Below are 14,622 nucleotides of genomic sequence, written 5' to 3'. Positions count from 1 at the left end.
AAGCCGAAGGTACCGTTCTTTCCTAAATCATGCACTTTTGATAAAAGTTGCAGCAGTTCAGCTGTCATTTATTATGTGTTCAGCTGTAATTTCTTGAATTTATGCATTCTATAACGCATTTGAAGAGAGAAACGATGTGGTGATGAGTCTAACGAATGTTTTCATCTGTATGCTCTATTCCCTATCTAATCTTGGCATATCTAGCGTCATTCGAGGATGAATGTTTCTAAGGGGGATGATGTAATACCCCAGGAAATTTTCCTTTGAAATTGTGTGCGTAAACGTCTTGGGTTCTATCTTCTAGAATGAATTAGAAATTTTTTGTGCGGAATTGCTTAGATTATGGCCAACCATTGCATATAATATCGAATAAGATTTCCAGTGATATGTGGATCATCCAAAACGGACACCCGAGCGACGAGTTATGAACATTCTGATCGAACCGTCAATAGTAGTGAACAGTAAAACATGCAGGAAAAAGTACTGAGGCCTGGCGTATTTTTGCTCCAAATTTAAACGATTATAACTCTTTGTACGTAATGATTTCGTTGATCTACTATATATCAACGGAAAGTTCTGAGAGTTCTCTTTACAATGAAATTGGTTTCATCAAATTTGTCTATCGGAGAAAAAAGTTATGGTCTATCTACATCAGCCTATCAAAAGAGAATTTTTGGGTCAAATTCTAACGATCATAACTCCTCATACACAATGATCTGGGTGAGGTACTTTACATCAACGGAAAGATATGAGAGTCCTCTTTCTAATGAAATTGGTTTCACCTAATTTTGATATCAGAGTAAAACGTCATGGTTGATCTACTTCAGACTATCAAAACAATCCACCAAAGGACAGATTCGAGAATTTTTTTAATTTTTTACGGGCATTTTGGTCATCCCCCCTCATCCAAAATCCGTCCAAACCCTACATTAAAGCCTATTAGAAGCATTATATCTTATATTTCATCCAATTCCCTGAAAAAGAAAATCCTAAGCTCCTACATCCAACTTCAAGAACCTCTAAAGTACACCATTAATTCTGCAAATTTATTCGAGATTCCAAGTTCCTAGTTCAAGACCTCCTAGAATCATCATTCAAACGAACGATTAACATCTCAAAAATGAGTATCGATCTAAAGTTCATCATTCAAGGTATGTGGGGTTTTTCAAAAAGAACTCTCTTTCGTTCTTGTGCCCAAAAGTAATTTTCTTTACAAAGACATGATTTTTGTTTGATTTTTACGAATTTGAAGCATGAACCCATATCATATGATGATTATTATGGAATCTTTATGTTTATAATTTTGAAAGATGAATTTACATGTGTGGAGATATAAAGCATGAATCTTGAACGATATTTTTCATGATTTTGATATTTGAGTCGCGAATCCCCATTGGAAATTGTGTTTTTTTGAGAAAGTGTGTGTTATAAGCATGTTGATGTTGATTATTTGAGATATTTTGAATAATTTGCCCTTTTGGTCTTAATGGAGTTGTTTTGAACTCGAGTGTGAAAGAAATCCACAACGTTGTTGATTTTGATAGATGGGAAGCATGATGGCTCCCGATGTATATTTTTAAATTACTAAAATTGTTTTGTTGTGGATTGTCTTTGAAATGATCTGAGCTAAGTCCAAGAGAAATCTTTAGCACCGAGTGGGAGGTATAAAGCGACCTTACTTCACTAGAACTACGTGCCCCTTTATGAGTGAGCCTGAGGCTGATTTATATAGTGATCACTAGATTGTGTCGATCTCCCCAACATTGGTTGTACATTGGACTCCCTATAGCTCACATGGTTTATGTCGGTTATAGGATCTCCCAGTGTGTGTGTGTTTCTTTGTGTCTACGGTGAATGGTGGCGTGATTTGAACGTGGAATTTTGAAAGTTATTCTTTTGAAAGATTTAAATGATATTTAAATTATGAGAATTGATATTCTTGATGAACTGAAAGTGATTGACAAATTATATGATGACTCACATGTGTTATAGTACTAATTTCGTCCTCTCATGATTATTATGATTTTCTTTGGGCTATGTGAATCTTTCATGCATCCTGTATATTTCTTATAAATATTTATGATGATGATATTTATACAACTGCATACGCCCCCATATACTCGGTTCCTTTCCATGGTACTAACCCACATCTTCGGATGTGGGCTGCATTTTGTCGGAATGTAGGTTCAGGTGCTCAGTTCCAGGTTTGATAGTGATTCTTTTGGCCCGCTGTTCTGCATCCTCTATTGTTGTGAGTCCTCATATTCCGAGGACGTGATGTCTGATATTGGTTTCATGAAATTCTTTACATTTGATAACTGAGTATGAGTCAATTGGGGCATGTCTCCATGGCTCGCTGGTTTTATTGATTTTCTTAGAGGCTTGTCAGACTAGTATAGACGTTGGTAGTTGACTAATAATTTGTATTTTATTATCTTTATGAAATTCTTTTATTCTTGGATGATTACTATGTTGATATTTGAGGGTTATTTATGGAAACCCCATTGAATTGTGTTGAACTGAATGAAAATGGCTCAAAAGTTTAGCTTGGGCTACTCGTAGCCTCAAGCACTGTGTGACGCTCCGGGACCCTTTTTTGGGGCGTTACAGTTTATATGAAATCCCTCTCTTGATGTAATTTTCCCATGTTTCACATGATATAGGTTGTTTTGAAATACGTCTTGAAAAATAATGATATTAAATGCTTTGACTTTGCTACGTTTGGAATACTATTTTGAACACGAAAGAGAGGGTTGTAAATGATGAATATACATATAATGAAAGAGTGCATAATTTTATCAAAAGCACATGACCACGATATGTTTGATGAAAGTTTTTGCATGGTTTTGACTTGCATTTCAGGACATGAAATCTTTTATGCAAACTACATGTTTGGATGGTCTGAAACTACACTTTTATGAAAGATCATGCTTAATAAATTATGGCTCAGAAATAGGACTTGCAAGTCTTGGTATGATGATACCAACTCAGACAAATGCCATAACAGACAAAGACTAGTTCAGAAATCAGATTTTATCAGACTTTCATGATTAACAAATTTCAGAATGATACATGTTCAGAAAAGTTTAAAAATTGGGCATAAAGAGATGTTAGGTGGTCCCCGAAGAAGGCGTGAGTTCAGACAAATCATTGCCTAAAACTGTGATTTGCCGATTCGGGTATATTATTATATGCTGGCTTATGTGCCATTTGGCGCATCAGACTTAGACACTCCAACCCTTGCGGCACATTTCGGTTAGTGGCTTTCCCGCTGAGTCAATGGAGGATTTGATATAGCCCGTGGAATATCAGACTTCTAGGGGAGTGCCAACTAACTCAAAAGTATTACAAAGATCCAAACTCAAAAGTAATACAAAGATCCAAAATTATTTTGACAAGAATGTCTTATGATTTTTGAATGATGCCCATGTGTTTTCAGAAGTTATTTTATACGTGATGTGTTGATGAAAATTGCTCTCATCTATTATATATATGTTCAAATACTTTATGTTTTCCAACTTTTTGTTCTTCTGTTGGTTTAATAAATGTACAGCTGAATTTTTTTGCATGAGATTGAGTTGGCAAAATGGTGATTCATCCTTGCGTGTTAGTTTAGTAGAACGTAGAGAAGGAGTTGTTAGTTAGGGTGATTTGTCGGTTGCTTGAAGTGTGAAAATGACTATATTAGCTAGTAAGTTGTAAGTATAGACTCATGCTTGTTTGTGGAATTTGAAGGTAGTCTAAATGTATTCTTGGGTAAGTAAGCGTGATGCGAGAAGCCATCTAAGTAGATAAGATTGTATGGGATTATAGTATAAGATTAATGTTGATCATGTCAATTATGTGACTTTACCCTTTGACCTTCTATTCCTGGGTAGTTGTAAACTAGTACTACTTGTGAGAAGGTATGAAGTAGATTTTTGAGGTATAGTAGTAATGTCATAAACGTACTTTGGTCGTGGATAGTATCTAGATAAAATTAGGTATTTGGGGTAGAATGTCCCAATTTGATGGACTAGTAAATTATGTTGTATTCTTCACGGGTGGTATTTACTGAATAAAACAAGTATGAGCCGATGCCTATGATGCCTTACAACATGTATTTATAGTACCTACAAGTCCATAAGTCAACAAGGTACAACAATGCAAGCTATACAATTATCAACTACAAGCTGAAAATCTGAAAATCCTGCACATGCATGCTGAAATTTCTGCACATGCATGCCAAACTTTGTGGACCTTTTAAAGCTGGAAAATATGAACTTTCATACCAGCCCGTGTGAACTTCCTAAAGACTATTAAATGTGCTTCCAGCCTATTTTGACCATCTAGAAGGTGCTGGAACATTGGCAGCAATGCGGGGCATTTATCGAAGCCCCGCCAAGCTCAAAAACTCGCCCGAATAGTCCGAAACATGCCCAAAATGTCAGGAGTTTAACGAGTTGTGACTTTTAGCGTTACAATGTGGTTGTAAAAATAGTGACTTAAGATTAATGATGTATGTTTTATACGAATTATGTAGAAGGTTGGGTTGTAAATCATGTTTAGCACTAACATTAAGTTTGAACAATTGATGTCCATGAAGGTGGATGTGATGATTTCTTGGTTAATGATACTAGTTTTGTGGAAGTAATCTAATAGACTTGAATGGTACATGAAAGAGCCTAAGTTTATTTGATTCGTAGTGAAGTATGATGTTGTATATATAATGTAGAAGCATGCCAAAGGTGATCTGAGGTTGCAGTATTATTTAAAAATATTACACGTTTTGTGTGATGAGTTGTACCGTTGAGTTGGTAGGTGGATAAAGACTAGTTATAGGGTATACGGTGTTCTAAATAGCCAAATTAAGGAGTTTTGATTGATAGTGTTGAGCCTTTTTATATGATCTTGATTCTCATTGTAGAGTGATGTAAGTTTGGAGTCGCGATATTGGTAGGCTATGTCGAAAGTAGTATGATTCATTGAAGGGTTTGTGATATCCATGTTGAGTGGTAGATTCTAATTTTGAGTTTTTGAAGTTTGAACTAATAGAAATAAGAGTTAAAGTACTAGAGTGTGTGCACTCCGACTATAGGGATACTCAAGAAGACCCGAAGTTAGTAGGTGTGCAAGTATTTTATGTTGACTGCTGGGTCTATAAAATGATAAAGTTTATCTCCGAGGGTAGTATTAACAGTGGGTTTTCCACTTTCAGTTGTAGTCATTCAGGTTAAGTGCCATGATATGTGTGTAAAGTAGTTTTCCAGACCCCAGAGTGCAGTCAGTGTACTTTAGTTTAGAGTTTAGTAAGGGATCTCCCGAACATAATATGATGGCTTGAAGCTAAGGGGGAGATGATAAAGCGAATAACCAAGTCAAGATTTCAGATTCTAGTCATGATGTCATGATGATATAGAACGTTAGAAAGTGAGTGTGAGACTCAACCCATTCTTATCTCAGTATTTTTTTCTAGTTATCCCAATATCTACTCATGCCTTACATTTCAGTCCAATGATCAAAATTCATGTTCATGCTTATGATAGAGAATCATGTACTATTCAAGTTCCAAAATGAGAATTTTCAGTTCATTCAGTAGTCAGAATCCCATTCCATAAGTTATGAACTCCAAATTGAGGTGATGTAGCTCATGACTCATGTACTCACGCTTTATAGTATGCTTGTTTTAGATAAGACCATAAGTGTGAAGTAGATCTGGGGTCAAATTTTTAATATATGTGATGGTTAGTGGAAATTAATGTGTGTGTGTTCTTGGGGTAGCGCATGGGAGTTATATTATAGTGGTTTAGAGAATATGTGAAGTGTGTCTTCATAGGTGTTTGCCTTGAAGTTCATATGAGGTTATAAGGATAGGCTTGAATAACATGTTGGGATTTTAGTGAAGGGACGCAATATGCGCTAGTGAATCTATAGTAAGAGTTCAGAGTTAGTCATTAATGTGGGAAGGCATGATATGCTTAGAGTGTGAACTTTAAAAAGATATGGAAGATTGAATCATATTGTTTAAAGTAGTATTATTGTATGACATGTTGTATTTTTGTGACTTGGAGTTAGGCTGGATCGCAGTGAAAGGATTTAATCTACTATAGACATTGTAGAAAGAGATATCAACGCCCATATGTTAATTATAAGTTGAATGGAATGAATATGGTATTTAAGGGAAAAAGTATAGTTAAGGGAGTATTAAAGAAGTGTGCTAAGCTAGAAAAACAAGAAGTTGCATTGGCCAAGATCTTTTGATCCATAATGCTACTAAAATTTCTTTAGACAGAGTGTTGAAGAGATACTCCCATTGAATATAAGTTTCCAGTTTATTTCAATTTAGCAGTCAGGCAGACAAGTTCTGGTGTTTTTCCACCTTTTCACCCAATCCTGCTATCCGAAGTCTCATGCTTATGACCTTCCCAAGAGATAATATATTTCATCCAAAGTTGCGAATTCAGTTCAGTCGAAGCATCATGTTTCAAATTCAGCTATTTAGTCATGACTTAGTTCATAAGTGTTCAGTGCAAAATCTCAAATACTTTCAAGTATTTTAGCCTAGTTAGTATAATACCCTAGTACGATCTAAGTCTTGACGCCTCATGATTCGTAATTGTATAAGTTATCACTTCTCAATTCAATATGTATGATTGGATCATGAACACTTCAAGGGAATCCTAAACTCTTAGCATGAATCAACTTCTTGAAGAAAGTAAGCGCAAGTGAACTCAGAATTTAGTTTCATGATAGAAGTTTAAATGTTTCAGATCAGTTATATACTTTCTTAGAAGACACATCATGTCAGCGTCATTCTATACCTTTGAGATTCAACATTTCCAATCCATCATTCGAGGGCGAATGATCCCAAGGGGGAGATAATGTAACACCCCGTAAAAGTCGTGCATGGATTAGCCTTTAATAGAGTGCGCTTAGGCTTAAAAACTTGAAAAATTTTCTCAGTGTAATGAGGACTTAGATTCATTTTAGCTGGCAATCATTGGGATACAACTTTTTAACCTTTCTGACCTTCGTTTTTAGATTTTCAAGTTGTGTTATGATTGGACAAGCTCATAGTACATCACAGATAAGTTTCAAATTTTTTTGAAACGCATAAGGCTGCGTTTGGATGTAAAAACAGTAACAAAACGCATAGCTTGTTACCCAGTTTTCAGCATTTCAGGGTCAACTTCAAACAATCATAACTCTCTGAATATAATGAACTGGGAGAGTTGCTACCTTTCAAATGAAATGTCTTTGAGTTTTCTTTCCAATTCAACTAGTTTCATCCAAATCCAACATCTGAGTAAGGATTTATATCAATTTTACTTCTTCCTGATACTTTGTCAATTGAGGGACAGTTTCGACTTTGTTTGTTTTCTTAGGGGCATTTTAGTCATTTAACCTCACCCAAATTTCGTCAATAACACCAGATTAAGCCCCCAATTCATCAAAATATAATCTTTTTCTCAAATTTTCTCACAAGAACACCCCTTAGGGTTTAAAACTAAAATGCCAAATAACTCAAGATTCAATTGTGGGTTTTGGAAGATAACACCCCTATGGGAATATTCATGAAGATTCGAAGTTAGTAAGTGTTAAAGTATTATGTGACCATAATTACGGCTATAGAAAGATAGAAGTGGGTCTTAGAAGTTTGTATTAGCAGTGGGTATTCCAGTTTTAGGTGTAGTCTTTTGGGTTAAATTCTAAGATATACGTGTATTGTCGTTTACCAGACCCCTGAGTGCAGTAAGTGTAGTTCAGTTTAGAGTCTAGTAAGGGATCTCTCAAACTTAAGATGATGGCTTGAAGCTAAACGGGAGATAATAGGACGAATAACCAAGTCAAGCTCTCAGATTCTAGTAGTGATGTCGGTATGACATGGAACATTAGAAAATGAGGGTAAGACTTAACCCATTCTTACCACAGTATTTTTTTGTTATCCCAATACCTACTCATGCCTTATGTTTTAGTTCCATGATCATAGTTTGTGTTCATGCTTATGATAGAGAATCTTGTACTCTTCCAATCCCATAATGAGGAGTTCCAGTTTATTCAGTAGTCAGAATCACATTCCATATGTGATGAACTCCATGCAGCTCATGACTCATGTACTTATGCTTTATAGTGTGCTCAGTTCCCATAACTCTTGCTATACTCCTTTTGACTGGTGAGATTCAGCTTATAGTCATGTATGCCTAAATTCAAATAACTTTGATTAAATCCCTGATGTTGATTTATTATTCCTCAGGCCTCAGTTAAGTGTCTAGTCTCGTATAATATCCTTCCATGCTTCAAGGTTTAATGTTCTAACCTTTTGGTTACTCCTCCTTATGTAAGGATAGTGGTGGTAAGTAAATATTTTTTGTTGGTGAAAGATCATTATACGCTTGTTTAGATAAGGCCATAAGTGTGAAGTAAGATTGGGGCCAAATCTTTGATACATGTGATGGTCAGTTGAAATTTATGTGTGTATGTGCTTGAGGTAGCACTTGGGAGTTGTATCGATAGTGGTTTAGAGAATATATGAAATATGCCTTTATGGGTGTTTGCCTTCAAGTTCATATGTGGTTATAAAGATTGGCGTGAAGGACATGTTGGGATTTAAGTAGAGGAACGCAATATGTTTTAGTGAATCTATAGTAAGAGTTTAGAGTTGGTAATTGAAGTGGTAAGGTACATTATGCTTAGGGTGTAATCTTTAAAAAGATATAGAAAAATTTATCAATGCCCCTATGCGAATTATAAGTTGAATCGAAAGAGTATGATATTTAAGGGGAAATGTATAGTTGAGGGAGTATTCGATAAGTGTGCTAAGATTGAAAGTAAGAAGTTGCATTGCCTAAGGCGTTGTAATTTTGTCCTAGTTAATGAGTTATATGTCTATATTCCATGCTATAAAGTAGTTTCATTGTTGTGATTCCTTTGTTGTATGTCTTGTGCAACTCATGTCAGAGATTATTTGCTTCCTAATGCTACAAGGACTTCTTTTGAAATACTGTTGAAGAGATACTCCAGTTAAGTATAAGTGTCCAGTATAATTCAGTTTAACAGTCAGGCAGACAAGTTACTGTTGTTTTCCAAATTTCCACTCAGTCCAACTATCCATAGCCCAATGCGTATGACCATCCCAAAAGATTATTTATTCCATCCGTGTAAGTTGCGAACTCAGTTCAGTCGAAGCATCTTGTTTAGATTCAGTTATTTAGACATTACTCAGTTCATAAGAGTTTAGCACATAATCTCAAATTTTTCTAGCTATTTTAGCTCAGATAGTGTAATTCCTTTCTACGATCTAAATATTCATGCCTCGTGATTCGTACTTACATAAGTTATCACTTCCAAATCCAATGTGTGGGATTTTAGCATAAACACTTCGAGGGGAATCCTAAACTATCAGCAAGAATCAGCTCATTAAAACAAGTAAGGGCAAGTCAGCTCAGAATTTAGTTTCATCAAGGAAGTTTAAATGTTTTAGATAAGTTATATCCTTTCTTAGAAGACACATCATGTCTGCGTTATTCCATACCTTAAATCTTCAACGTTCCCACCCATCATTCGGTGATGAATGATCCAAAGGGAGAGATAATGTAACACCCCAGATTTTGGGCTACAACAAAAAATCATCATTTCTATGTGTAGATCATCTAAAAGCCATAAATCCTATACAAATTTGGCATGTTAATCGATTATGTTGTGTGGGAACCTATTTGAGCATGAATTGAGATCATAGAGGTCCCCTAACTCAAGGACGAGATGAAAGCTTTCCTATCATTCGGGTTAGAGTGAGCGTTGACCCTTGGGTCAACTTCAATCGACTATAACTATTTGTATATAATGAATTAGATGGCCTACTATATATCAAATGAAATCTCTTTGAATTATCATTCCAATGATACCAATTTCTCAAAAATCCTATACCCGAGCAAAAAGTGATGGCCATTTTCATGACTGAGACAGCAACATCATGCGATTAGTGTGCGACGTACAGTCTATCACACACACCAAATTTCCAGTTTCTATTTTTGCATTTTTAAGGGCAAAAGTGGTATTCCCTCCCCCCCCCCCATTCAGCCATAACACAGGATTAAATTCCCCAAACACCAAAATAAGGTTATTCCCTCTCCAAATCACCAAGAACACTTCTTAGGGTTTCAACCCAATGATTAAAATATCTTAATATTTCACTGCAGGTTTTTAAAAATTCTTTGAGATTCGGAATCCCCATTCCGAGAGCTACAAGTAGCACCCATCAATTGTTCGAATAGCATCCCTAAAACATGAGTTCATTCAAGAGTCATAAATGAAGGTACCTAGGGTTTTTTGAAAATTTCATGGGCAAAGAAACCATCTTTAATTCATGCTAACGGTCTCGAAATCACGATTTTTAAGAATGGAGTTTTGAATTTACGATTACTAACATGTTTTTGAAGACTTGATCAGTATTCTTTTGGTCTTTAGGCCTTCCCCCAAATTGATTTGAAACTCTATATATATGTATGCATGTGTTTAAGGATGAATATACAATTGAGAGCATGAATCCTAAAGAACCCTTTTCTTGTTATGATTTTTCTTTTCTTTTCATATGCTATGGACTGTTTTGAATGCATCTTGAAAAGCATGATATAAAATGTGTTGATTTATGCTACGATTGAATTATGGTTTTAATTTCAAAACAGAGGGATGTTTATGTTGTCCAATGTTGAATATAAATATATAATGAGAAGAGTTGCATGGTTTGTCAAAGAATACATGACCACCACATATTTATATATAGAATGCAAATTTTTGAATAGTTTTCGGAACACGAAATCTCTTATATTATTTGCATTCTTGGGTTGTATGAATTATGTTTTAATAAAAGAATCATGCATGGTACAATATGGCTCCAAAGTAGGACTTACAAGTCTTTGTGTGACGACACCAACTCAGTTAAAGCCATAGTAATTTAGAACAGAATAGAACACATGTTTGAAATCACATTTTCAGATTATGAATTGTGGACGATGCATGTTTTAAAAAAGGTTTAAAATTGGGCTTAAAGAGCGTTAGATAGTTGCCCAAAGAAAGTACGAATTAAAGGACTCTATGCTAGAAACCGTGATTTATCGATATGGAATTATGGTTCCATACTTTGTGATCTTATGTGCCTTGATTCATGTTATCCCAAATTGGGACTATGGTTAGGATCCTTGCTTTTTGATCTTGTGCACTACCATGACATGTTGATTTGATTGGGGATTTTGGCACCCTGCTATGTGATCTTGCGTGTCCCCTTTATAGAAACGCAAATCCTTGCGGTACACTTGGATTGGGGTCTTGGCCGCCGAATCAAGGGTAGATTACATATAGCCCATGCAATTAAAGATTGTAGGGTGTACCATTTTGCTCAGAAGTAATACAAAGAGTGAGTCATGGTTTCAGAGAAATGTTTCTAAGTGTTTAAAATGTGCCCATGTGTTTTCATATATTATATGTAAAATGTTTTATGAATTTCTCTCACTTATGTTATATATAAATTCATTCTGTTGGATTACTCTGCATACCAGTACATCTATATTGACCCTCTCCCTTCTATTTTCTGAGGCTCAATCTAGGGGTTCCGATAAGCAATAGATTTTCTCCAGATAGAAGTGCAGAGTTCCGTGGTGATCCTTCTATATTTCAGAAGGCCTAGTTTACTTAAGTCATTTATCATTGTTATGTTTTGGTCTACTGGGTGGCTTGTCCTAGTTTTCAGACAATTGGGTTTATGCATGTTGTAGAGATTTCAAAGACTGAGTCAGATATAACTCTGGTGTTTTGAATTGCAGCTTTCATTAAAATTTGAATTCAGATTTAATGACCATGATTCCATATCATTATGTCTTTCCTCATTATCTTTTTCATATGAGGATAGGGTATGTGATTATAAGTTAGAAGGGCGTCTCGACCTTCATGGTTCGGGATGCTCGTCATGTTCTTGGCATGACAATTGTTATGGTTAAATGCTAGGGTATTTTACTTGATTTATAAGTTTTCATGTTTCAATTGAGAATTACATTTATTTGATAAAGAAGATGACCATTCTAGATAATGTTTTAAAAAGAGAAATTGGTTTTTTTTTATGTGCATTCAAAGTATGAACTCATGCATGAATTTTAAATCTTTTTGGGGTGGTCAATAATAAGTTTTGAAATAAAAAGGGTAGTAGAGATGTTGTGGTATAAGTAAAAGACTTGCAAGTCTGGGTATGATGATACCCTATTATGATGTGCCAAAAACAGAATAAGAGAGAAATAAACACAAGTATAATGCATGTTTTAAAGAGTCTAAAAATTGGGCTTAGGAGAGAGTTAGATGTTACCTGAAGAAGGCACGATTTAGATAAATAATTGACCAAAATCGGGCTTTGCTGACATGGCTTCATGATTTCCCTGACTTAGGGATTGTATGTTGGTGACTGCCATGTGGCTTAGTAGAGATACATAGACTCCAACCCTTGCGAAAAACTTAGGTTTGGGGCTTGGACACCAAGCCAATGGCGGATTCAATATAGCCTATGGAATCACAGATTGTAGGGTGCACTACATAGCTTCGAAGAGAAATAAAGAGTTGATTCATGTTTCTGAGAAAGTGTTGACACTTATCAATGATGCCCAATTGTTTCCAAACATTTTACATTGACATGTTGTACCAAATGCTCCCACCTATATTTTATAAAACTATGTTCTATCTTTGATGGTTCTACGTACCAGTACATTTTGTATTGACCCCCTATATTTTAAGATATGAGGCTCAGTCCCTCGGTTCCACTAAGCAATAAATTGTTGTCAGACATTTGGAGTTGGTGACCCTCCCTTGCTTTGGGAGGCCTTGTTCCATTTGATGTTTACATTGGATTTAGTCCATGGTCTGATTGGGGGCCTTGTCCCGGGCTTCAGAAAGATTGTTATTTTCAGTTTTGTGGAGATTTTGCATACTTGTTTTAGAAGGATTTGGATTTTATGAAATTATGTTCCGAACTATAAAATTGCAATAATAATATGACCATGTTTCTAGTTTATTTATGTACTTTTATAATAGATTAATTATGCATATGATTGCAAGTTAAGAGGGTTCTCGGGCCTTCATGATATGGATACCCATTTCACTAGGGATTCTGTTTGAATTGTGAAAAACTTGGTATCAGAGCACGGTTTAAGGTCCCAGGGTATCTGTGAAGTCGCATCGGGTAGAGTCTTTTTTTATGGGTCTGTAGCGCACCAAACTTATAAAGAGAAAACCACTAGGCGTCTAGGAATGTCTCTCTTTTCTTCATGTCTTAGTTCATGCTTTAGAGTTTGAATGTCCCCGTAAATCATGATTTTCTATGTTTCAGCAATTTAACATGCCTCTCCGTAGATCAAACAAGCACAACACCCATGTTGATGATCTCCCCCCTACTCATGGGATGTAGACCCATAATAGAGCTTGTACTAAAGAATTTGTTGTTAATCTGGGAGTTCCTCCAGTACCTACTAGTCCACTTTGGGCACCCCAGATCGGTGTTAACCGTACCCAGCCTCCTCAGGGAGAAGTCTCAAATGTTGAGTTTCGGCAGTCTATCTATATGATTGCTCAGCATATGGCTTCTTAGTCCCGTCAGTCTGAAAATGTAAGTTATGCATCTGGTTTGTCTAAATCTACTTAGTTCGGTCACTTCATAAAGCTGAACCCACCGACCTTTACTGGAGCAAAGATTGAGGAGTTATGTATACTAATAAAGTTGAAGGGGTTGAGTTGGCAACCTATCAATTGAAGGACGTAGCTAACCAGTGGTACAATGAGTGGGAAGATTTGGTGGGTGGATGTGTTGAAACTTCTTTGTGGGATGACGTTGTAGAGGCTTTCCTGCATTGTTTAATTCCCCAAGAACCGAGGGAAGAAAATTTCATGACCTGAATCGAGGCTCTAGCTACGACGGACATCCTGAATCATTATGGCTCAAGTGCCCCTTCTAATTGGCAATCATATACATAATTCATACACTATAGAGGAAATTCATAAAACATAACAAAAAGGAAACATGGTCATTCTTGTACTTCAACTAATCAATACGAATATGAGATTATAAACATTCAGAAACATCTAACACTAGTTTGGAAAATCTCTAAAAATACGAAAAAACACTTGTCTGAGACTAGGACAAGGCCCCCGGTAAGACCATGAACTAAAAACAAATGAAGGTATAGCATGAACCAAGGTCCTCCAGAACGAGGGAGGCTTACCAACTTCAAAGTCTGATCCACTAATCTATTGCTTAGAAGGACCTCGGGACTATGCCTCAGATCCTGAAATATAGGGGGTTAATTCAAATGTACTGGTATGTGAAACAACCTAAAATAATATGTTTTTATACCATATAAGTGAGAGCATTTCATAATAACATTTGACATTATATAAGTAAAAATGCATAGGCATAACTTGCTGGTCTTCAAGACAATGCTCAACAACTCTAACTCACTCTTTGTTATTCTTTTGAGCTGAATGGTACACCTTACAATCTAAAACTCCATGGGCTATATGGAATCCGACCTTGACTCAGCGGCCAAGCACCCAATCCAAGTTTGTCGCCAGGATTGGAGTATCAATAAGGGAGACATGCAAGACCACAAATCA

Source organism: Capsicum annuum, chromosome 6, assembly GCF_002878395.1.
Source record: "Capsicum annuum cultivar UCD-10X-F1 chromosome 6, UCD10Xv1.1, whole genome shotgun sequence".
NCBI classification, from domain to species: domain Eukaryota; kingdom Viridiplantae; phylum Streptophyta; class Magnoliopsida; order Solanales; family Solanaceae; genus Capsicum; species Capsicum annuum.
The sequence above is the reverse complement of the archived record's forward strand: the minus strand, read 5'-3'. Positions refer to the sequence as shown.